We start from the raw sequence: 26,873 nt of genomic DNA on the forward strand, positions 1-26,873 counted from the left end.
TGCTAGGAAAAGAACTTAGCGATATCTTCCCCACTTGCATGTTCATTTAGAGGCTCTCTGCAAGAAGAAAAATATGGCTCTTTTTGCCCAACCCCACAGGCAGTCAGACCTTATGGTTGTCTTCTCTTCTTCCCTAAAATTGCTGTTATTCTGTCCTTTTTTGAGGTGCACTGATTTCATATTGTTCAAGCACACATGTTTTACAATCAATTTGTACAGTTAACACAATTATCATAGGGTCCTGAGGTGATGTACATCCTCAGCTTATGAAGATAACAGGATTAAGAGATTAAAGTAAGACAGGCATAAGAAATTACAAGAGTATTATTTGGGAAGTGATAAATGTCCATGAAATCTTCACAATTTATATTCCTCTGCCGCGGCTCCAGCCGGTCTCCCCGTTTGGGATCCCTGACTTCCTGCAATACAGATCTGGAGGGGCACCCAAGGATGGGCAGGTGCAGGTGATGAGAACAACCATTTATTCACCCAAGAGTTTTATGAATCATTCTATGCTATTAGCACAAAGCTTTAACTTAAGCACAGCTGTTCTGAAAGATACTAAAGAAGAGAATTGGCCCATCCTTAGGCTAGAAAGGTAAGGACTTTGATGCCACCTAAGGCCATGATAGCAGTGGAAGCAGCAATTGAAGACATTCCCAAGAAGAAAGTGATGTTGGAGTAACAAGTGTCAGGCCATTACAGGGATCCTTTCACAAGTGCCCACCCTGAGGGATCACAAAGTGCTATTTTGTTAAGCCAGCTGGTGAGTTCCCTGGTCAGACATGGCTGAATTCTGAGGGACGACTAAGACAGAGCCTCTGCCCTCCAGAAAAAGCGGACACATTTTTATGGTGGGGGAGCTTAAGTATGATGTGTTGTAAAAAAAATTTAGAGCGTTTCTCTAAAGAAACACTGGAAGAGTAGAATATTAGGACAAAGGTGTAGCTGGGAGTGTGTTCCAAGTGGAGTAGACAGCAGGAACCACGGCATAGACATGGGGAGCCCCCTTTGATCAGGAGAAATGGAGCTACACCCTCTGACTATATCATAGAGACATGAAAAGTGCGAAGCCTGGAGAAACAACTGACATCACAACAGGCAAAGCCTCAACTGCAAGGGAAGACATTTGCTCTTAATCAGAAGACAAAGGGACTGTGCACTTTAAGACTTCTGAGTTACAAACAACCCTTCCAGGGAGTTTAAATAGAAAATAAATTAATTAAAAGACGTTACAGACTTGTACTTGTATGAAGAATAAATTCTGCAGACCCAACATACAGCATAGTGACTATAGTTAATAATAATGTACTGTGTACTTGCAATTTGCTAAAAGAGTAGATCTTAAGTAATCTCATCACCAAAAAAAGGTAACTATGTGATGTGACAGATGGGTTAACTAGCCTGATTGTGGTAATCATGTCACAATGTATACATATATCAAAACATCATGTTGTGTATCTAGAATATACACTATTGCTAATTGTCAATTATACCTCAATAAAGCTGAAAAATGGGGGTAATTTGAATAAAAATATTGAGATACTAGGTAACTTACAGAAACTCTGGGAGGGCAAAGAACAAAACTTGAAACCCGAGCAGCTAATCCACCCTCTGTGCTAATTCCATGGAGGCCCACATTTACTGCCACCAGGCACTAGACACAAGACCTCATCTCTACTTCCAGAAAATGAGTCCCACTCCATGTGGCTTCCTGGTGGTGCTCTCCTCTGAACCTAAGTCTACCAAGAGCAGTCTATGGGCACAGCAAGGCTCCTGGGCCTGTGCTCCAGCTGCAAGGAAGACTGGGTAAGAGTTTCTAGCATCTGCCTCGGGAAGGCAGGACTCCTAATTGCACATTTCCCTAAATGTAGAAAGGCTTTCAGAAGATGCTGAGCAGCAGTAAAGCATAGAAAACGTCACTACAGTTGCCAGTAAAGTTTTTTGAGACCGAGAGTGAACATAATCTAAGCACATGCTGGGAAGATTAATTAGGGGTTGGATGGGTAATGCCCACATGTTTTCTGCAAAGAGTCACCCAACTGGAGAAGGGCAAGGAAGGCCTGAATGAGTAGCCTTCATTCCACTTCTGCAGAGGACTAATTGTCACCCTGTGGACAGTTTGACAGGTCCAGGGAGTCAGAATGGCAGGACAGATAAGTCAGGAGTAGGGTAGGATAGTAAGAAAGTGTCTACAGAAGGAAAACTCTGAAGGTGAGCGGGGAAGTAGATGTGAATGTGTTGACAAAGGTCAGTCTGACCAGCTCCCTGAGTTGAGGCAAGCCCAGGTGAGGCCCAGCACCAGGCCATGGAAATCCAGCCACTACAATGCCAAGCGAAAGGTGAGAGTTTAGAGTTCACACTGGTATGGGCAGAGCCACATGAGAGATGAAGCAGCAGCAGCCAGGAGCTGCAAGTGGTCAGGAAGTGGAGATGAGTGGCGTTCACTGCAGGTTCTTCCTGCAGATCAGAGCTCCAAGCCAGAAGGGAAAGGAAGTGGAGGAGTGCTCTGAAAAAGCAGCAACCCTGCAGCCAAGGGACCAAGGGCCTGAACGGTTTCTCCACTGAGAGATCCAGTTCTCAGGTAGGAACTGAGAATCAGAAACAAGGCAGAAGCACATCCTGTTTTATGAGAAAAATCAAGGCTTCAAAGATAACTGTAATAGGTTTCCATTTGTCTGTTTTTATTGTGGTAAAATATGTGTAACATAAAATGTACCATTTTAACCAATATAAAGTGTACAATTCAGTGGCATTAAGTACACTCACAGTGCTATGCAACTGTCACCACTATCCAAGTCCAGAACATTTTCACCACCGCAAAAGCAAATTCCACACTCATTAAGCAGTTGCTCTCCATTCCCCACTCCCCACCAGTCCCTGGCAACCACTCGTCTGCTCACTGTTTCTATGGATTTGCCTATCCTGGATATTTTATATAAATAGAATCATATAATATGTGACCTTTTGTGTCTGGCATCTTTCTCATGGCATGTTTCTGAGATTTATCCATGTGATAGCATATGATGGTCAATTTTATGTGCCAGTTTGACTGGGTCACGGAGTGCCAAGTATTTGGTTAAACGTCATTCTGGGTGTGTCTGTGAGGGTGTCTCTGGATGACATTAACATCTGAATTGGTGGCCTGAGAAAGCAGATTGCCCTCCCCAGTGTGGGTGGGCCCCATGCAATCAATTAAAGGCTTGAATAGAACAAAAAGGCTGTGTGAGAAAGGATTTGTTCTCTCTGCATGAATGTCTTCCACTGAGACATTGGTCTTCTGCCTTTTGACTTGGACTCAGAATAGACCTTACACCATTGACTCTCCTGGTTCTCAGGCCTTTGGATTAGGACTGAAACTATACCATAGACTTTCCTGGGTCTCCAGCTTGTCAACCAAAGATCTTGGGACTTCTCAGCCTCCATAATTGCATGAGCCAATTCTTTTTTTTTTCTTGAGACAGGGTCTGGCTCTGTTGCCCAGGCTGGAGTGCAGTGGCACAATCTTGGCTCACTGCCACCTCTGCCTTCTGGGTTCAAGTGATTCTCCTGCCTCAGCCTCCTGAGTAGCTGGGATTATAGGTGCCCACCACTACACCTGGCTAATTTTTGTATTTTTTTTTTTGTAGAGACGAGGTTTCACCATATTGGCCAGGCTGGTGTCAAACTCGTGACCTCAAGTGATCCACCCACCTTGGCTTCCCAAAGTGCTGAGATTACAGGCATGAGCCACCATTCTCGGCCTCCAATTCTTTATAATAAATCTGTGTGTGTGTGTGTGTGTGCATACGCACATATATACATACACTCATACATATATCCTATTGGTTCTTTTTTTGTGAGAATCATGGCTAATACATAGCATGTATCATTACTTTATTTCTTTAATGGCTGCATAATATTCCATTGTATGGATATATCACATTCTGTTTATCCATTCATCAGCTGATCAGCATTTGGGTTGTTTTCATCATACACCAAGGTTTTAAAATCCTGGTTCCCCATTTACATTGCAGGGTGGCTTGGTCAAATCACTTACCCTCTCTGGGCATCTGTTTCATCACATGTTAAATTATTAGGAGGGTTAAATGAAATGAAGCATGTAAAAGCCTGACATAGAGAGGACAATTGGCAAGCAATAAAAAATTGGTTCTCTTAACTGGAGTTGGAACTCAGATCAGAGTGGGCCCAGCAGCAGCAATAACTTGCAATAGATCAGGGCTCCTTAGATTCCCCCCAAATCAGAACTGGACCCACAGCCAGGGTAGGGTAGATACCTGCAGGTAAAGGACAAAAAGGTCTTAATTCTGAGGCAAGAAACTGGACCCTCCCTTGCCTTCCTGCCTCTTCCTACTGTGCATGCTTGGGGAAGTAGGGGTTTTAAATCAGGGCCCTAAAACATGGCTATGCCTCTGTTTCACAAAGTCTTAGGCAATAAATATTGTCTCGAAATATCTCATGTTTAAACTGTTAGAAATATCACACATTTTACAAATATTTGAAAGATAAGCATATACTTCTATCATATCGTATCTTAAAAATGAGTACTCTTCAGGTTTATTTACAACTTTTGTTCAGATAATTCCATAGCATGCACTCACATTATATAAAACCTGTGAAAAAATAATACCTATCATTCCCTAAATCACAGTAATTTCAGAAGTTTACACTTGCATTCATTTTTCTTTTAATGTTCTGTAACCGTAAATGTCCCTCTCCTAGGTGTCATAAAAGGCAACATAAAAAGTGAGTTTAAATGCACCGAGTTTTCCTTGCTAAAGGCACATAAGCAGAAATTTCTTACTCCACATTCAGCGGTGAACAATTCAATAGCTGACCCAGGAACACAGCCCTGGGGGTCACAAGGCCCTTGGTGCATGCTCCAGTGGGGCCCTGAACATATTCCTCAGTTTCCTCATCTATGCAATCCATTCATTCAGCAGCAATCCCTGAGGACCACCGTGGGCCAGGCCAGCCTGTAGAGTTACAGGATCAATAAGACCTGCATCCCCATTCTCAGAAACCCATAGTCTAGCAAGAAAGCAGCGAACAAACTGAATAATTATTGTGTACCAGACATTGTTCTTCAATTTTCCATGTATTAGCTCATTAGGTCCTTCTAACAACCCTCTGAAATAAACAGTATTTCCTATGATTCAACAGTTTGTATCTCCCACCCGCAGAGTCATATGTGGAAATCCTACCCGGCAAGCTTATGGCTTTAGGAGATGCGGCTTTGGGAAGATGATCAGGTCATGATGGCTCATGAGTGGAATTAGTGCTCTTATAAAAGAGGCCCAGGAGAGACCCTTACCCCTTCTGCTTTTGAGAAGGCAAAAGTGAGAAGATGACTATCTATGAGGAAGCAACTCCTCACCAAACATCAAATCTGCTGGCACTTCGATCTTGGATTTTCCAGCCTTCAGAACTGTGAGAAATAAATTTATGTTGTTTATCAGCCACCAGTCTATAATATTTTGTTGTAGCAGCTAGAGATCAGGCTAAGACACTATTAGTATAAATACCATTATTATCTTCATTTTACAGATGAGGAAACTAAAGCGCAGAGCAGTTCAGTGACTTAGCCCAAAACAAACCTGGTCAAAAACAAACCTCGGCAGCCTGGCTTTATAAAGTCCACACCATTAATCATCACGTGAGTGTGCTTTATGTGTTTTACATAATAGACCTTACTGTGAGTAACACAGGTGCATACAGCACAGCAATTAATTTTACCTGAACAAAGTTAAGGAAGGCACTGGACATGACTCTGTATCTTGGCCAAGAAAAATGATTTCACACAGCAGGGATGGGAGAGAAAAATGAAGAACTGAGAGACCAGCAGGAGGAAACAACTGGAGATGTGGCAGCGTCGGGAACCTTGAAGAAGCCCCTGATGGAAAGAGCAAGGCCAAGCAGGTGAAAATAAAGAATGAGGCCACAGGTCTCCTCTGAAGCTCCTTTTAGTTCTCAATCCTGTGACATACCTAAAAATTGCATCTACAATCCTTCGTTTAAGGATATGCGATGCTTGTCTATGCATTAATCATGCATAGACAATCATGCTTGTCTAGGCATCAATCCCTTTGAGAAGGGATTATCTCTCTCTATCCTATCACCTACATCAATTTTCCTTTAACCAGTTTGTATAATGTGTTGTATATTTAAATGTGCATATTTTAAATATCTGATATTATTGAACAAACATGCTGAGCATTAGCTCAGTGCACGGCATCCTCTTCATTCTGACCCCAGTACCTTAGTGAAGGGAGTGCCTTCTGTCTTGCCTGCAGTGTTTGCTTTCTCCATCCAAGTCCCCTCTTCTATATGACATTAACCTAATCATGATTTTCTAAGCCTCTCCCCATTTCCAAGGCCATTGCTTCCAGCACAAAATCTGTCTTCCTTAGTACACACTCACCACCTTTCTCCATTATTTGCAGTCTAACCTTCAGCCTCATCTTCTGCCACTCCTCATCCCTCCGTCCTTATCCCATCTATCCCAAGCTCCAGCCCACACCAAGCAACTTCCCACCCAAAGGGGATTCACCTGCTGCCTGAATTATCATCAGTCTTTCTGACAGCCCCAGACAGCTCATCACTCCTTCCTCCCATAGCTCTCTATTCTAACAGTGTGCTAGTATTCACCTTATCATCCAGCCACATCTAAAACACCTAGGTACGTTTCCTTAAGGTTCACCTGGACCTGCTTTTCTTATGATCACTTAGCCAACAAATACACACACATCTAGTGACCATATAAAATCCAGGCCTGCCGGGCATGATGGCTCATGCCTATAATCCCAGAACTTTGGGAGGCTAAGGTGGGTGGATCACCTGAGGTCGGGAGTTCAAGACCAGCCTGACCAACATGGAGAAACCCCGTGTCTCCTAAAAATACAAAATTAGCCGGGCGTGGTGGTGCACACCTGTAATCCCAGCTATTCTGAAGGCTGAGGCAGGAGAATCGCTTGAACCCAGGAGGCATAAGTTGTGGTGAGCCGAGATCGCGCCACTGCACTCCAGCCTGGGCAACAAGAGTGAAACTCCGTCTCAAAAAAAAAAAAAAAAGAAAAAGAAAAAAATTCAGGCCTTCTAAATTATAAAATACTGACCGGAGTAGATGATCATTACTTACAAGAAACGTATGGGGTGGGTTTTTTTTTTAGCATTTATTACTTAATATTCATAAGATACATTTATCAACTCATTTGCCAAATACATATTGAGCCTCTGTTCCTTGCACATACCACGCATTGGTGTAGTAAACAAGACAGTGGTGAGGAAGATGCCATCACAGAGCTTACAAAACATTCCAGATGGGGAAATAGACAAGCACAATAAAAGATATAAACACGACCGTGAAAGGCTCCAGTAAATTATCAGCAAGAACCCATCAGCAGAAAAGGACATCATAATTGGAGAAAGCTGCTTAGATTGGGTAGTCAAGGGCAGCCTCTCCAAAATGATGTTTGAGCTGACACCTGGTGGGTACACACAAGCCAACTGTGAGAAGAGCTGAAACTAGCATGTCCAAGGCCAAGGGGACAGTGAGTACAAAGGTCCAGGGAGTGGGAAAGAGCTCTGCGAGCATTTGGAAAGTACGGCTGCCATATAATTTAGAGAGGAGGAGAGATAAGGTTGTCATAAAGATTAAATGAGATTCTAGCTAATGCTGGTTGGTATTTTTTTAAAAAAGATTAAATGAGAGAAAGCATATAAAGTGCTTAGTGGATGCTCAGTAAATGCAGTCTATTTTTCATCATCATGATCATCATCGTCATCATCATATCAGTTTGGACAGATGGGAGATAGATCATGTAGATCACTGCAGCCCATGATAAGAAATGTGGGTTTTAGTCTAACAACAATTCCAAGTTATTAATGGGCTTTTAGCTGGTAAGGGACATGGTCTGATTTATTGTTTTAAAAGACCCCCTGGCTGCTCCATACAGGAGGATTAGAGCAGGATACAGAAGAAAAGGGGAGATAGTTAGGAGGCCTTTGTAATAATCTGGACTGGAACTTAACAATACAAAATGTTTAAACACCCGTCTTCTAGTTTGTCCTTGATACAGTTCATAAAGATGAAATCTGTGTGTTTTTGTGTCTGCTACACAATTTTCACAATTTTGACAGAAGATGTTTGTATTTTCTGATGCCCATGTTTAGTTATGAACATATTTATGATGCTCTCTCAAGAAGCCCACTGTGGTGTTTTCCACTTCCAGTGGCCAATTCTCTAATTTTCTGAGCAGCAACTGAGCATCCTATGATTCAACTAAATTCCAACACTGCTCAGAGTTAGTGTCAGATCCCACAAGGTAGAGGCTCAGTCTCACAGTACTACCCGCACTGCAGACACCAGTCACAGGTCCCACGGCACCTGTACTTCTGACTGACTGGCTATAAATCTGGAGTTCCCATGACCCCTCCTCAGGTTTGATAATTTGCTAGGATGGCTCACAGAACTCAGGAAGGCATCTTATTTACTTTTATCAGTTTATTATAAAGGAACCACTCAGAAGCAGCCAAATAGGAGATGCAGAGGAGCAAAAAAGGAAGGGTAGCACATAGAGTTTCCATACCCTCTCAAGGAGCACAACCCTCCCAGCACCTCAACATGCTCACCAATGTGGAAGCTCTCCAAATCCCAAAGTGTAGGAGTTTTTACGGAGGTTTCATCATATAGGGGTGATTAACTCAGTCTCCAACCTCTCTCCCCTTCCCCAAGGTTAGGGTTTGGGACTGAAAGTTTCATGCTGCCTATCAAGGTTTGGTCTTTCTGGTGACTACCCCCATCCAGGAGCCCACCAAGACTTCTCTCATTAGAACAAGAGATGTTCCTATCACTCCAGAGGTTCTAAGGGATATAGGATCTGCGTGTCAGAAACCCTGGGCAAAGACCAAATACATATTTCTTATTGTGTCACACCACCATTAGATTAATTTAACTACTTTTTATGAGCATACATTTGTTAATTGCATTTAGAATAAAATACAAGATAAATACATAAAATATGTGAATAGTCTATAAATAACTGGTAAGAACTGCTAGAATGACATACCCAATGCAGGGTCGACCTTGTTATTTTGTAATAACTCATTGACTTCCCTAGGTATTACCCTCATAGGATTATTAGCTCCCAAAGAGCAGGCCCAGTGATTTTTTTGTCTTTTTATTGGCAAATGCTTGGCATAGTCCCTGGCACATAATAAGCGCTCAATAAATATTTCCCAAATGCATGAATGAATACTATGGAAACACTGCAGTAGAAACGATCCCACACCACTGCACTCCAGCCTGGGTGACTCTATTTATTGATTTATTTATTTTAGAGCCAGGCTGGCATTAATTTATTTTAGAGCTAGGTCCTTTCCCTCAAGAAGCTATTGGGTTGGTGCAGAAGTAATTGTGGTTTTTACCATTGAAAGTAATGGCAAAACCATTACTTCTGCACCAACCTAATAGAAACCATTTGGGAAGAAAATAGAGACATGAACACTTAAATAATAATTCTTTCCACAACCCTCACAAGACAGAGGTACCAATATGTGGTGAACGCTCTTACACTTTAGAGTTAACCTGGGCTGTCAATGTGTGTGCTCTTCAGTGAGTTACTTCATCTCTCTTCACTTTCATGTCCTTTCCTGCAAAGGGTGGTTGTGAGAGACAGAAAATTGACAAAAAGAGCTTAGGAGCAGCACCTGAAACAAAGAAAGTGCTATCAACTTGAACCCCAAAAAGGATATCATTTTTGTCCTGAATAACACTGGAGTCAAGGCCAAAATATTTGTTTGGGTTAATAAGAAACAAGATTAATAATGAGATGACGGAAGGTCTGTGTGATTTGGCATCCTGTGAGTCTTGGAGGCTTAGTCTCAACCCAGCAGAGAGGTCTCCGGTCTTCAAAAGAGCAACTCACATTGGCAGCCCCTGCTGCGACACCAGGACCTTGGCAGGTCCGCCTGGGACCCTGCTGTGAAGTGTTGGCTTGGGGATGATCCAGGGCATGGCTGTGGCTGAACCATCTCCAAGAAGCCAGCTTCTCTGCTTTTGGCTGGAGGGAGGTTTGGGTGGCCACTACTGCCAATTTCAGCTGGGCACTTGCCACGTTTGGCAGCGAAGCTCTTGGGAAAATGTAACCTCTTATTTCTCTTATTTCACTATATTCTGCACAGGCTCATTGCCAGAGCTGGATTTTGGCCTGCACCATGGAGCTGGTGCAGAGCAAGGAAGCAGTGGCTTCTTTACGGAGCGAGTGATTCATTAGCCTAGGCTCCACCCAAGTGAGTTAGTGTCAGGCAGGCTAATGCTGCCCGCCTGGCCTCTCACCCCTACTCCAGCTGGAATATGGTGCCCTCCCAGCAGTTTTCCCTTGCTATCTTTGCAATACCATGAATTTAAAATGCTGAAAACAAGGCTCAGAGCCAAACCATCATTCTTCCCCTCAGTCCCATCCCTCACCCACCCTTTCCAAACTACCAAAAGAATGTCGCACTTCAGAAACCCGAACCAGAGAAGCCCAGCAGAAAATAAAGGTGAGGTACCAAGGTGCTCAACCCTTGACACATCAGATTCTTCAACTGCCCTCAAATGCTGATGCATTTCTAAAGCATGACATTTTTACATAAAAATGAATATGATTATGGGACTCCTTTCTAAGGTTGCCCCAAATCTAGTTCAATCATGCAACCCATTGCCCTTCCTGTCAATTGTCTATTGCTTCTTCTTTCTATTTACATAATATATTCATTTAAATTAGAATTTATTATATATTTTATCTTTACTATAAGGAGACAGAAGATCATGGTATTTAAGTTCAAGTGATAGAGTCTGATTGCGTGGGTTGGAATCCTAGCCACAACACTTACTAATGGGTAACCTGGAGCAAGTTATATAACCTTTCTGTGCTTCAGTTGCCTCATCGGTAGAAATGGGATAAATGGAGTTTTCATGAAGCACAAATAAAATTATTCATGTAAAATACTAAGAGGCGCACCTGAAATATAGGAAGCTCTCAGTGAACACTTGTATTTGGTTTCGAATATGTGCCAGTAACATTTTTATTCTGAAAATCTCTGATCAGTTATTCATATTGTTACTTTTCATTCTTTAGCTCTACTGAGTACAAATATAACAGGCATTTCATTCATTCATTTATCAAACTTTTTAATAGAAAATTTAAGTATTTTAACTTATGATGATTGTATTATTTAGGATTCTCCAGAGAAACAGAATCAACAGGATATATATAGAGCTATCCTATGATAGGACATATATAGGAAATTTATAGGCATTGACTTATGTGATTATGGAGGCTGGGAAGTCCCACAGTCTGCCATCTGTAAGCTGGAGAACCAAGAAAGCCAGTGTAATTTAGTGTACATTGGCACTTCAGCCTTTGTTCTGAGATGGAGGCGGTAATGGTGTCAATTCCAGTCCAAAGGCCAGAGAACCAGAAGTGCCAATGTCCAGGGCAGGAGAAGATGGATGTCCCAACCTAAGCAGAGAAAAGAAATCTGTCCTTCCTCCACTTTTACGTTCTCTTTAGGCTCTCAACAGATTGGAGAATGCCCTTCTGTGTTGGTAAGGTCGATCTTCTTTACTCAGTCTACTAATTAAAATACTATTCTCTTCCAGCAACACCATATCAGACACACTCAGAAATAATGTTTTACCAGCTATCTGGGCATCCCTTAGCCCAGACAAGTTGACACATAAAATTAACCAACGCAATCATGACAAAATAATATTAAATAGTAGCAGTTAATATTTATTTAGTGTTTTCTGTGTGCCAGGCTCTACACTCAGCTATTTATACATATTATCTCATTTCATCTTCATTATTAATGGATTCAAAAGTCTGGACACAGATGGTGCTGGTGTAAGACTAAAGTTTTCACCAGCCTAAAATAAGGACATTGGAAAGTATTTTTCTTTTTAAAGATATTTCCGTTTAAAGAAATTTATCTTTCTCACTTTTTGGTGTTAAATACTCTTTCTTTTATGGTGATAGTAGATGATAGTTTCTTTTTTGGAACATTCTTACTTGAAAAAACAAAAGGTTAGTACTAGACTTTGGTTTGGATGCATTAAATAGAGAAGTTTAAATCTGTTTCTCACCAAAACTCTGCAATGTAGATGTTATTGTTCCTATTATATAGATAAGAAACTAAGGCTCAGAGAGGTTAGGTGACTTGCCCAAGGTCACACAGCTAGCAAAAGGTAGAACCTGGATGCAATCTCAGGGTCTAGTTCTTAATTCCTTGACAATCACATTTATTAGTACCTACTACATACAGGACATATAGCTCATTTCACTCCCTCAGCGGCCCTGTGAGGAAGTGTGATTCCTCAATTTACAGAATAATGGAACTTGCAGAGGTTAAGCATTTGCCATAGTTCCACAGTTTGAAAATATGAGGGCAGGATTGGAGTACAGAGCTCTGATTCCAGCTCCCTTTCTCTTTGCACCTACCATGTGCCACACACCATAACAAAAGCTAGACCTACCTCAGATAGCTAAAAAATGTGCTCTGTCCTCAAAGGCTCACAATCTCAGCAGAGACTCTCAACAATTTATTGTCATGTCCCAATAAGCACTATAGTGAGGTGTGTCTAAGGCACTTTGAGAGCACTAAGAAGGGAAAAATTAATTTTGAGGCTTTTGCAAACATTTCTGACAACATCATAATATCTTGCTATATCACATTTAAAGAATCCCCTGTGAAACTTTGGATTTCATGTGACTGCTTTTTATGAACACTTGGCAGGAAAATCTTTTCCATTAACATGTTTTTGCATTATATGATGCTCTGATTAGTTAACTTGGTGAGAATTTTCTGGCGTCTTGTAGACTAACACATTATTTTTTAGTAGTGACAGGGTCTTGCTACATTGCCCAGGCTGGTCTCAAACTCCTGGCTTCAAGTGATCCTCCCACCTCAGCCTGTCAAAGTGCTGGCATTAGAGGCACGAGCAACCACATCCAGCCCCACATTTTATTTTTAAAGTTAGAAAGGATTTTTAATAACAAACACACACCAAAAAAAAAACCATAAAACACTAAATCCTCCAGCTTCTGTTGTATCCCAAAGTAACAAAACATTTCTCCTTGTGTCTTTAACTTTGGCTAAAAACCAAAAAGAACTTGATTCAGCTTGATTTTTCAGCTGATCTAGCCTCAGCTCTGCATTCTGATTTTTATCTAATAGTTCTTAAATAGTAAAATACAAGGAAATATAAATGCACTAGCAAATGAAAGTTAAATCATACCAGGGCAGGCTGCAGGGGTGGCATAAAGGCTGCATTTCACTTTAAACCCTAAAACAGGTAGCAGGCGAAACGTCTTCAGGTCAAACTCTTCCCTCCAAATTGCACTGTGGAGGCTGAGTCAGACACGCTGAGCACAGGGAACTCTCACTGACGTCAGTGCATATTTGGAGAATCAGCTATTAAAGCTGCAGTCAGGCAGGCAGCCCTTGCAGCAAAATTGTGCCCTTGGACTTTGCCTTTGAGGGTTAATGTCTCACTGTGTTTTCAAAAGTGTGGGCAGCCAGCTGGCTTTCAACATAGGGTATTGGGAATTGGCAAGTCAAAATCTTTGGAGAGAGATATCTTTCCTGGTCTAACAGGGCAAATGCCTCTGCAATTTATAGTGTCCTTGAATCTCATTCACTCAAAGTAAATGATTCTCTGACCCAAGACTTAGAGGCTAGGCTTGCATAGTTCTATAGATTTTTTTTTTTATTAATCCATTTCCTAAGGGTCCATTTGCTCTTTAACAAATATTTATTGAGGACTTGCTATAAGCAAGGTCCAGATACATGAAAAAGCAAGCACAGACACGTATGCATGGTTCAAGCCTGTGTAGAAACTCAGAATCAAGTTGAGAGCCAGACATTAACCCATTAAATCAATGACACCAGCGAATGTGTCATACTGAATAGGGATAAATAGACTTAGGAGGGAAATAAGGTTCTTTATGAGTGAATAGGCCGGGCGCGATGGCTCACGCTTGTAATCCTAGCACTTTGGGAGGCTGAGACAGGCGGATCACGAGCTCAGGCGATTGAGACCATCCTGGCTAACACAGTGAAACCCCGTCTCTACTAAAAACAAAATACAGGGCCGGGCGCGGTGGCTCACGCCTTAATCCCAGCACTTTGGGAGGCCGAGGTGGACGGATCACGAAGTCAGGAGATCGAGACCATTCTGGCTAACACGGTGAAACCCCGTCTCTACTTAAAAAAAAAAAAAATACAAAAAATCAGCCGGGCATGGCGGCGGGTGCCAGTAGTCCTAGCTACTCGGGAGACTGAGGAAGAATGGCGTGAACCCGGGAGGCGGAGCTTGCAGTGAGCCGAGATTGCGCCATTGCACTCCAGCCTGGGAGACAGAGCAACACTCCGTCTCAAAAACAAAATAATAATAATAATAATAATAGTAATAGTAATACAAAAATACAAAAAATTATCCAAGCGTGGTGGTGGGAGGCTGAGGCAGGAGAATCGCTCTGAACCCAGGAGGCAGAGGTTGCAGTGAGCCGAGATCGCACCACTGCACTCCAACCTGGAAGACCGAGCAAGACTCCGTCTTAAAAAAAAAAAAAAGTGAATAATAAAGGAACCCGACCTAGACCAAGGACTCAGGAGTGAGGCACGTGAGGAAGAGATTTCCAGGCAAAGGCTGGGCTGCAGAAGGGACAGAGAGGAGGTGGTGTGGCTGGAGAGCAGAGGCAGCACGGTAAGAGGGCAGTTGAGAGCCAGGCAAGTCCCAACAGGCAGGACCTTAAAGGCCTAGTTAAGGATTTGATCCTTGTCTTAAGAATGATAGGAGGCTTTGGAGGGTCCTAAGCAGGGGATGAGGTGATCAGATATGCCTTTTGGAAAGATGGTCTGACAGCAATGTAGAGAAGAGAATGAGTAGGGGAGGCTGTCAGATAATATTGGTAGGAAGACCAATTAGGAGATTATTAGGACTGACCACACCAAAGGCTGGAGAGGATGTGGAACAACAAGAACTCATTCATTGCTGGTGGGAATGCAAAATGGTGCAGCCACTTTGGAAGACAGTTTGGTAGTTAGTTATAAAACTAAACACATTCTTACCACATGATTCAGCAATTGTACTCCTGGCCTTACTTACCACCTAAGAGATACTGTCTACCTAGGAGGTAAGTATCTATGTAAGTATCTGCCTTAGTATCTACCTAAAGGAGGTGAATTCATATGTCCACACAAAAACCAGTCCGCCAATATCTATAGCAGCTTTACTCATAATTGCCAAAACTTGGAAGTAACTAAATTGTCTTTCAGTAGGTGAATGGATAAACAAATTGTGGTACATCTGGACAAGGGAACATTATTCAGTACTAAATCAAAATAAGCTATCGAGCCAAAAAAAAAAAAAAGATATGGAGAGAACTTAAATGCATATTACTAAGAAAAATAAACCAATCTAGAAGGGCTATATACTAGATGATTACAGCTGTATGACATTCTGAAAAGGGCAAAACTATGGAGAAAGTAAAAAGATCAGGGTTGAGGTGAGAGGGAAGGGATGAATAGGCAGAGCAGAAAAGATTTTTAGGGCAGTAAAAATACCCAGTATGATACTATAAGTGTGGATATGTATCACTCAAACCATAGAATGTACCATAGCAAGGACGAATCCTAATGTAAATATGTACTTTGGGCGATTATGAGTCAATTGTAGGTTTATCAGTTATAATAAGTGTAGCACTCCGGTGGGGGATGTTGATAACGGGGAGGATGTGCATGTATAAGGACTGGGGGTATATGGGAACTCCCTGTACCTTCCTCTCAATTTTGCTGTGAACCCAAAATGTCACTAAAAAATTAAGCCTTTAACTGCAACACCTTTAAGGAAAAAGAAAAAAAAAAAAAAAAGGAAGAAGACTATTGTGGTGGTCCAGCCAAGACGTGACAATACCTTGGCCAAGGATGGTGACAATGAAGATGATGAGAAGGGGTATTTAAGGTAAATGTGACAAGGCTGAAGATAAGTTGGATATAAGCATGGGGGAGGATGAGGTGTTAAGGATGGTGCCCAGGTGCCCAGCTTTTGGAACTGGGTAGATGCTGATGTCATTTAGTGAGATGAGAGCCCTACAAAGGGACCAGAAGGTGAGGGGAAAGATAATGGTTCAGCCTAAGCCACAGGAAGTTTGCAGTGCCTTTGTGATACCCAAGTGGAGATGACTGTCTAAACACAAGACAGAGAGGCCAGAGCTTGAGATACAGACTTGGGAATCATCAGTCGGTCATGGCCATGTAAGATGAGAAGAAAATCTTCAAAGCCAGGGGAGTATATAGCATTAAAGAGAAAATGGCTTTGATGTCTCTTTAGGAATTCCACCCCATGGCATTGGAAAAGAAGATGGGCATTAAAAAAAAAAAGAAAAAAGAAAGAAAGCCCGAGGTGGATTTGCTGCCAAATAATTCTCTACCTTGTGTGAGTTCCATCCAAGGCCTTTTATTTGTAATTTTGTATTCCTTTAAAGATAGACCCCCAAAATAAAAACACTTCAAGCTCCAAAAATCTGGTCATGCCCTGGCATTCTTAGATGTAGGGGGAAACTTAGGGAAACTTGCAGCACGCAAAATCAACAGAAGAGAGTTTTCATGGTAGGAGGAACTGTAGAAAGGCTGCTGAGTGAAGTAAGATGATGTTTAGAATATGGATCTCACAGGACTTAAAAACCATCAGGTAGGTAGGAGAGAAGAACATGAGTGAGAGTTGAGACCCCTCCCAGGCTTCCAGCTTGTGGGACAGAGTGGGTGTGCTGCTGAGGAAGGAATTCAGGAAGAGGAGCAAGATTGGTCCAATATCTCTTGGGGCCACAGAGAATTCCCTTCCAGTCACAGAAATCAACCATCACAATCCTGCTGGCCTCAACCTCCCTTCTTGAAGTGAACTATTACCTTTTTCTTCTACCATTCTCATTACTTTCCTCTGAACAAGCTCCACACTCAGAAACTGAAGGCTCTCTCCCAGATGTAGTCCAAGCGGCCTGGAGGAGCTCACTCTACAGCCCAACATCTTGGTTCTAGAGACGCCATCCCAGTGGCTCTCCACGGGTGCTTCCTTTCCCAGCCTTGCCAACTTGTCCACTTTCTGTTCATGTTCTGCTTCTTTTTTATTTTATTTTATTTTAGAGACAGAGTGTCACTCTGTCACCCAGGCTGGATTGCAATGACGCAATCATGGCTCACTGCAGGCTCGAATTTCTGGCCTCAAACAAGCCTCCTGCCTCAGTCTCCCAAAGTGCTGAGATTCCAGGCATAAGCCACTGAGGCTGGCCCATGTTCTGCTTCTAAGCCACATCTCCCCCATCCTATATTTGTACCACTGAACTTTTTTTGTACCCAAATGCCATGTTTTACGTTTGTCTGTGTTACATTTCAAATTCATAGATTTGGTCCATCTCTATAGCTTATTAAAAATGTTTTCCAGCCCTGATTCTTAGTGAATCGTCATTTCAGGGACATCTGTACTGTATTGTGGCATGGTCTTCTGCATAGTAGCCAAAAAAAGGGAATATCATGTATTATGACAGGGAAATTATAAGAATCCTGACTGCATTACATAACATGTTCTCTGCTTACAGAGTCAGACTACATCTAGTTGAATATTCATGCATGCATACATGCTGTAACTTACTCATTAAATTATAGTTACAAGTCAATGTGAACACATGGACACAGGGAGGGGAACAACACACACAGGGGCCTGTTGGTGGGGGATAGGAGGAGGAAGAACATCAGGAAAAATAGGTAATGCATGCTGGGCTTAATACCTAGGTGATCGATTGATAGGTGAAGCAAACCACCATGCACGCATTTACCTATGTAACAAACTTGCACATCCTGCATATATACCCCGGAACTTGAAATTTAAAAAAAATTATAGTTACAAGTATCAACATGGATAAATCTAAAAATATAATGTTGAGCCAAAACAAAAATCAAATTGCAGAATATCTGCAGCATTATATTATTTGTATAAAGTTTTAAAATATGTAAAACGATACCATGAATTGTTTATGAATTCATACATACATGGTATAAAAATATGCAAATAAATGATAAACGCCAAAAATAGGAGAGTGATTGCCTTCAAAAGGGAGGAAGGGAATGGCATTGGGTAAGGGTGCCAGGAGGCTTCCACTGTATAAACACATGTTACATTTACTTTTTAAAAACATCTGAAACAAACAAAGCAAAAATGCTAAGATTTGACAAAAATGAGAGTACCTGGGAGGTTTTTTTTAATTATTCCCTATACAGTACTTTTCTAGGTGCTTAAAATATTTCAAAAAAAAATTTAAGTTCACAATCTAGTGGAAGAATAATAAGTGATACAAGAGAGGCATTGATAAAAGATATGGGAGTATAGGAGAGGAAAACAATTCTAACAGGAGAATTTATATTGCTAACTTCATCGTCAATAGAAATATGGCCAATGTATGTGTCTGATTCTTAAAATTCAATAAAGATCTTTTAAGCCCCAACATATTAGTTGTTAGAGGCACAGGTATGACCATGGCAGAATCCATAACACCAAATCACACACAGTCTACAAAGGAAACAGACTTCACAGACACAATGAAGCAATAACCAACCAATGCTATGTTAGGGTTACATGAAAGGTTCTGAGATCCCTATGTCTGCCTGGGTGCTTGGTAAAATCTTCACAGAGAAGGAAATACCTCAGCTAGACCTTAAGAAATAAATAGGAAGAGAGAGACAGAAAGGTAAAACTGGTGACAGGGACAGCATATAAGAGATGAGGAGTTGTGAAAATTCAAAGTAACTAACGATGAGCCTTGAAAGGGACCAGTCTATGAAATGGTCTTCTCGATGTGCTAAATGCCTGCTTCTTTCCAACAAGTATTTGTTGAAGGAAGAAATCTGTATCTTAACCTTTGGACAAAAGGCAGCCAATGGAAGTATTTCATTAAGGGAGTATGAATAGAAGTGGTGAGAAGGAAGATGTTGGCTGGAGTTGAGTAGCGGAGGGGAGCAAGACCAGAGGTTCTCAGACTGGTACAGTGGAGAGGGGTTGGGGACCTAAACTAATACTGAGCAGTTGAGAGGGTGACAAGAGAAACTCATTGGAGATAAATGTTTGAAGTCGAGTAAGCAGATTTCATAATTGAGTAGCTGTAGGGAGTCACAAAAAGGAGGAACTGAACACATTTTAAAATCCCAGTTGGCCAGATAAATCAATTTTATGAAGATATACTTTACACAAAATAAAAATGCACCTATTTTAAGTATACAGTTCAGTAAGTTTGGGCAAATGTATATATTCATGTAAGCACAACCAAGATATAGAATATTTCCATCATCCAAAAAGTTCTCTTAGGACTTCTATAGTCTAAACCACTCTCTGACTCTGCCAAATCCAGATATCCACTAATGTGTTTTCTGTCATTATAACTTAGTTTTTTTGTGTGTGAAATTTCATAAGAATGGAATCGTACAGTATGAACCCTTTTTGTCTGCCTTCCTTCACTCCACGTGACATTTTTGAAATTCATCAATTTTTTGGTCTTTATCAGTAGTTTGTGCTTTGTATCGCCAAGTAATGTTCCATTTTGTGGATATACCATGTTTAATTTATTCACTCACCTGCTGATGGATGTTTGAGTTGGTTCCAACATGGGGCTATTACAAATAAAGCTGCTATGAGGCTGGGTGCGGTGGCTCATGCCTGTAATCCCAGTACTTTGGGAGGCCGAGTCAGCCAGATCAGTGGAGGCCAGGAGTTGGAGACCAGCCTGGCCAACATGGTGAAATCCCATCTCTACTAAAAATATAAAAATTAGCCAGACATGGTGTTGCATGCCCGTAATCTCAGCTACTCAGGAGGCTGAGTCATAAGAGTCGCTTGAACCCAGGAGGCAGAGGTTGCAGTAAGCTGAGATCACACCACTGTACTCCAGCCTGGGAGACAGAGCAAGACCTTGCCTCAAAGTAAATAAATAAATAAATAAATAAATAAATAAATAAATAAATAAAGCTGTTACGAACATTTTTGTACGAGTCTTTGCGTGGACATATGTTTTTATTTCTCGAGAGAAATAGCTAGGAGTGAAATTACTAAAGCACATGGTAAGTGTGAAGTGAACTGTACAATAAATCGTCAATCAGTCTCCAACAAAGTGGCTGTACCATTTTATATTCCCATCAGTAATACATGCAAGTTCCAGTTGCTCCATATCCTTGCCAACACTTGCTTGTCAGTCTTTTAACTTTTAGACATTCTTGTGGGTGTATAACGGTGTCTCATTGTGAATTTAATTTTTATTTGTCTGATGACTAATGGTGTTGAGCATCTATCCATGTGCTTGTCCACTTGAACATATTCTTTTAAAAATTGTCTATTCAGGCTATGTGCAGTGGCTCATGCCTGTAATTCCAGTGTTTTGGGAGGCTAATGTGGGAAGACTGCTTGCGCCTAGGAGTTCGAGACCAGCCTGGGCAACATAACAAACCCTGTCTCTATAAAAAAAAAAAAAAAAAATTATCTTAATGCGATGGCATATGCCTGTGGTCCCTGCTTCATTTTTGGAAGGCTGAGGTGGGAAGATTACTTGAGCCTAAGAGTTTGAGGCTGCAATGTGCTATGATCAGGCCACTGCACTCCAGCCTGGGTGACAAAGTTAGACCCTGTCTCTAAAAAAGAAAAAAAATGTCTATTTAATCTTGGTTGAACTCTATTCAACTCTTGGTTGGAAGAGTTCTTTATATATTTTAGGAGACTGGGAAGGTAGAGAAGGCATTAAAGTGAGCTGGGGAGCAGTGGAGAAAGAGCAGCTTTAAAAGGATGGAGAAGGAGGCAGGAACAATGAGTTCAGTTTTGAACCCCTTATGTCTGAAGTACATATAGGACTTTTTTTTTTTTTTTTTTTTTTTTTTGAGATAGAGTTTCACTCTTGTCGCCCAGGTTGGAGTGCAATGGCACGATCTCAGCTCACTGCAACTTCCACCTCCCGAGCTCAAGTGAGTCTCCCACCTCAGCCTCCCAAGTAGCTGGGATTACAGGTGCCCACCACCACACCCAGCTAATTTTTATATTTTTAGTAGACATGAGGTTTCACCATGTTGGCCAGGCTGGTCTTGAACTCCTGACCTCAGGTGAACCACCCGCCTGGTCCTCCCAAAATGCTGGGATTACAGGCATGAGCCACCGTGCCAGGTGATACAAGACATGTTGGTCGAGGTGCAGGAGGAAAGCTGGAAATATGTTCTGAAGCCCATCAAAGGGTGATCTGCAAATAGATTGAGTTTCAAGATACAGAAGCTTATCTAAGTGTCAAATGCCACAAAAAGGTAGAGTAAAATACTGAAAAAAAAAAAAATAGACTTCAGCAGTGGTTTTTAAACTGTGGGCAACAGCCTGTTAGAAACCAGTTTAGTAGAGCCTGACCAGTATTTCTTTTAAAAAAACTAAATAGAATAGAAAAGTGTATTGCAGGTACTAAGGTTAAGTGTAGTTCCATGAAATTTTTTCTGTTATATATGTGCATTATGTTCTGGGTCACAGAGTAAGATACATCTTTAACTTTGGATTATGGTAAAAGAAAATCTTGGAAGAAGAAAGGAGGCCACAGATGTCCACCCCAAAATTATCCTAGAATAGGGCAGTGGCTAAGAATTTGGACCCAGATCGGGCTTCAAGCCCAGGCTTCTACCCCTTTGTTAGATGTGTGATTTTGAATAAGTTACAGAAACTCTCTAATTCTCACTTTCACTTTCCTTAAATACAAGTTGGGAATAATGATAATGTTTACCTCAAAAAGCCGTTAACAGAGCTGCTTTTAGGCACAGTGGAGCTCAGTGCCTCCCTCTCAGGACAGACACAACCTGAGCAAGGGGCTCAGCTGAACCAATTAGGTCTGGATTAGATTTTTAGCCCTGACTCTTCTGCTGGGATGCCTGGTGTGAAACCAAACTACACAAGTTTCTGCCCTTATCAGGATAAAATGGGATTATGCTTGCAACATATTCTGTATGATGTCCAGAATAGGGCAAGCTCTCCCATAACCATGGGCTGTCATCATTACTGGTTGTTACCCTTGTTAGAGAAGAAGCCAAATCTCAATAGATTAAGGATGTAGAGATATTGCATAGAATCTATCCTTAAAACAATCTAAATTTGGTGGAAACAACCTAAATGTCCATTGACTGTCAACAAAATGTGGTATATCCATATAATGGAATATTATTCAGTCATAAAAAGGAATGAAGAACTGATGTGTGCTACAAAGTGGATAAACCTATCTAAGTGAAAGAAGCTAGTCACAAAAGGTCACATACTGTATATAAAATATTCAGAACAGGCAAATCCCTGAGACAACAAGTGGATTAGTCATTGCTAGGGGCCGAGTGGGAGGAGGGAAGGGGAGTGACAGCTTAATGGATACAGGTTTCTTTTTTGGGTTGATGGAAATGTTCTGAAGCTGCATAGTGGTGATGGTTTTACAACACTGTGAATATACTAAATGCCACCAAATTACATACTTTTAACTGGTTTAAATGGTAAATTGTATGTGTATTTCACAACTTCTTTTAAAAGCCCCATTCAACTTAAGGATGCTTCACCACTGCCCTTTCATCATTTTCCCAAGCTATCTCAAAGAAAGAAGTTTGCTTGGGAGCACAATGGAAAAGATTAACTCAAGAAAGTGGTAAAGCTGAGGAAAGGTTTTCCTGAGAATGGGCAGAAAAGAGCAGGTTTGGAAGGAAGGGAGCGGGAGAATGGAAAGTGACAGAGGAAGAGGGGAACAACACACCGTAGTCTCCCCTGCTGCACTTTGATGCAGCTCTGAAGGCTTCTTAAGGACCTGTATTACCTGCTGGAAGGTTCTTGGGGCCACCCCAGCACAATCTCTTTGTTAGAAGGACCCTGACACAGTGGGGTGAGCACAGATGGGCCCCTCCTCCCCTCCTTAGATGTGGCATGTGTACTGTTGCTGTTCCTAAGGGAGAAATAATTGGACAGACAATTAATAATAATAACCCCTCATGACTGCCTCTCTGGCAGGTGCTTAGCTATAGCCCCAGGAGCTTGGTGGCTGAATAATTCTCTATTATAAACTGATTTCTCAGTGAATAGTATTATTGGTATTAATAATTAGAGCCAATTTACTATTACATACACTATTGAGTGGAGCAACAATGTGTGTCATCTGCAGCACAAGATGATTTTTTAAATGCTTTGTGTTGTGTCACAGGTATCTGGGTCTCCTTCAATATATTTACTTTCTTGATTATGTCTGACTTTGGGTAATGTGAAAGGCACTTTGCATTCCCAGAGGAGGACCATGCAAGTGTCATTCTCCTGGTTTCTTTCCTCCCTGCAAACATGCTTAGCTCTTCCCATTCTAATAAATGTTGACCTTAAACTAAAAACCAGTTTTTAAACATTCTATAACTAATATAATTGAGAGCAAGATATATTAGATGATGGTAGCAGTAATTAATGAGTCTCAGTCTAATCTGCCTTAAAACATTTGGGCAATATTTACTAATCAATAACATTTAAATCTCCTTGATAGTCGTTCATCCAATAAACAAATTTTGAGGGCCATGTAGAAGGTGCAGAAGATACAGAAATAAATAAAATAATTGCTCTCAAGGAACCACTGCTCTAGTAGAGGAAACAGATGTAGAAACAAATCTTTCCTCTCAAATTTAATAAATATAAGGAAAAAGCAATTAACTCAGCCTGGAATCAAGGCCTTCAGTGAGGATATACATAAGAGCTATCTAAAAATACTACCTTCTGTAGCTATAAAATACTTGATTTTTTCCTCTTAAGCATATTTATTTTTTATTTCATATAATTTCAACTTTTATTTTAGATTCAGGGACTACACGTGCAGGTTTGTAACATAGATATATTGTGTGATGCTGAGGTTTGAGGTATGAACGACCCCATCACCCATGTAGTGAGCATAGTACCCAGTAGTTAGTTTTTCAGCCCTTGCCCTCCTCTCTCCCCCCTCTTTTAGCCTCCAATGTCTATTGTTGCCCTCCTTATGTCTATGAGTACCCAATGTTTAGCACCCACTTATAAGTGAGAACATGCAGTATTTGGTTTTCTGTTCCTTTGGATTATGGCATCCAGATGCATCCATGTTGCTGCCAAGGGCATTAGTTTGTTCTTTCTTTTTATGGCTGCATAGTATTCTATGGTGTATATGTACCACATTTTCTTTATCCAATCCACCTTTGATGGACATCTAGGTTGATTTCATGTGTCTACTACTGTGAATAGTACTGCAATGAACATACAAGTGCATGTGTCTTTTGGTAGAATGATTTATTTTCCTTTGGGTATATACCTAGTAATGGGATTTCTGAGTTGAATGGTAGTTCTGCTTTAAGTTCTTTGAGAAATCTCCAAACTGCTTTCCACGTTGGCTGGATTAATTTACATTCGTCCTCAGTGTATAAGTGTTCTCTTTTATCTGCAGCTTCACCAGCTTCTGTTGTTTATGACATTTTAATAATGGCTCTTCTGACTGGTGTGAGATGGTATCTCATTGTGGTTTTGATTTGCATTTCTCTGATGCTTAGTGATGTTGAGCATTTTTTTCATGTTTGTTAGCTGCCTGTATGTCTTCTTTGAGAAGTTCATGTCTTTTGCCCACTCTTTAACAGGGTTATTTGTTTTTTGCTTGTTGAATTGCTTAAGTTCCTTATAGATTCTGGATATTAGATCTTCGAGAGATGTGTAGTTTGTGAATATTTTCTCCCATTCTGTAGGTTGTCTGTTTCCTCTGATGATAGCTTCTTCTGCTGTGCAGAAACTCTTCAGTTTAATTAAATCTCACTTGTGAATTTTTGCTTTTGTTGCAATCGCTTTTGAGGATTTCATCATAAGTTCTTTCCCAAGGCCAATGTCCACAGGGTCTCTCTTAGGTTTTCTTCTAGGATTCTTAAAGTTTGAGGTCTTACATTTAAACCTGTAATTCATCTTTTGCATATGATGAAAGTTAGGGGTTCAATTTCATTCTTCTACATACATCTAGCCAGCTATCCCAGCATTATTTATTGAATGGGGGAATCCCATCCTCATTACCTATTTTTGTCAACTTTAATGAAGATCACATGGCTGTAGGTATATGGCTTTATTTCTGGGTTCTCCATCCTGGTCCAGTGGTCTATGTGTCTGTTTTTGTAACAGTACCAAGCTGTTTCGGTTACTGTAGCCTTATAGTACAGTTTGAAGTTAGGCAATGGGATGCTTCTGGCTTTGTTCTTTTTGCTTAGGATTTCCTATTGTAAATGGGATTGTGTTCTTGATTTGGCTCTCAGCTTGAACATTATTGCTGTATAGAAATGCTACTCAATTTTGTACATTGATTTTGTATCCTGAAACTTTACTGAAGTCAGTTCCAGCAGCCTTCTGTCAGAGTCTTCAGGGTTTTCGAGGTAAACAGTCTTATCATCAGTGAAGAGAGAGATTTTGAGTTCTTCTTTTCCTATTTGATGCCTTTTATTTCTTTCTCTTGATTTCTCTGGTTAGGACTTCCAAGATATTTTACTGTATCATGTATGTAGAGACAACCCAATCAAATATTATAATTAACCTATTTTTAGTGCACCTCAGATTTTACCTGTTTATACCATTATTAATATTTTTATTTTTCATTTATTATTATTACTTATATTGTGCTATTATTGTCACTTTTATTGACACATGCTAGCATCTTTCCATCAACCTAAAGGAATTACATAGCTGAAAAAGCCTAACTGCTTATGCTGTGCTAGCAAATGTCTCAGGCCAAGGTTCGTAAATAGGAGTTTCTGACCGTCTGCAAGAATACTGATGATCACACTCAGATTTCAGCTGTGGGCCAAAGCAGATCATCTGCTGGACTGTCAGTATCACTGTGGTGTGTGACATTTGGCCTTGGCTGATTTTCTGCCTCTCTGTAATCAACCTATCCTGCATTACAGTCCAGGCACTCTAGGTCCAGGGCAGTTAACGCATTGGTGATTAAGATATTGATAGCACAATAAATGAGCAGAATTTTCACCTCTCCCAGGTCTCAGATAGATATCAATGTGGTTCAGTATTCCACATGTCTTATTCCCTCTGGCTGGGGGGATGTCTCTTAAATACCACCCCTGTGGAAGAGTAAAGAAGGAAAAGGTAATTGAATTCTAGGTTGGAACAGACACAAACCTTAAAGGTCATCTCAACTCATCACTTATTCATTCATTTATTCATGCATCAATATTTAATGAGTGCCTACTGTATGCCAGGCACTGTTCATGGTGCTAGGAACAAAACATTCCATGGCTGATCTATGGAATTTATAGTCTAGTAGGGGAGAAAGACAGGAAACAAATAAACCAATAAATGAGGCAATAACAGATCTGAATAAATGCAGAAATGAGAAGGTAGAGGGGTAGGAAGGGATGGGCATGAATGAGGTGGTAGGCACTTTAGATAGGGTGGTAATACAAATTAGAACCAGGACACTAAGGTCAGATGTCACCAAATTACAATTGGGAGCTTTAGCTAGAGAAATGAAAAATGTGTAAAAATAAGAGTTTAGCGATATCACAAGGGTTCTATAACAAGACCCAAAAACAAGGCTGAGTCTGCAGAGACGTTTGATCTAGCTTTCACTGGGCATAGAATTGTAGAGATTATTTAGTTGTTAGGGGCTGAATTTTGTCCCCCCAAATTCATATGTTACTAACCCTTGGCAACTCAAAATTTGAGAAAGGGCCTTTAAAGAACTGGTTAAGTTAAAATAAGGCCATTAAGATAGGCCTTTATCTAATCTGACTTGTGTCCTTATAAGAAGAGATTAAGA

The 26,873-nt window shown here is 40.9% G+C and overlaps 1 protein-coding gene and 1 long non-coding RNA gene across 2 annotated transcripts in view; one reads left to right on the top strand and one right to left on the bottom strand.

Annotated features, from left to right (window-relative positions):
- Positions 1-26,873, top strand: part of CEP295 (centrosomal protein 295) — a 1,096,927-nt gene that overhangs the window by 923,268 nt on the left and 146,786 nt on the right. The gene's annotated exons all lie outside the window — the stretch shown is intronic.
- On the bottom strand, positions 4,921-13,623 carry LOC126936308 (uncharacterized). The gene is made up of 3 exons (XR_007719424.1): positions 13,280-13,623; positions 9,573-9,651; positions 4,921-5,893 (listed from the first exon to the last, which is right to left on the bottom strand). It is a non-coding gene; the product is annotated as an uncharacterized LOC126936308 (long non-coding RNA).

The sequence above is a fragment of the Macaca thibetana genome, chromosome 14, assembly GCF_024542745.1.
Source record: "Macaca thibetana thibetana isolate TM-01 chromosome 14, ASM2454274v1, whole genome shotgun sequence".
NCBI lineage: Eukaryota > Metazoa > Chordata > Mammalia > Primates > Cercopithecidae > Macaca > Macaca thibetana.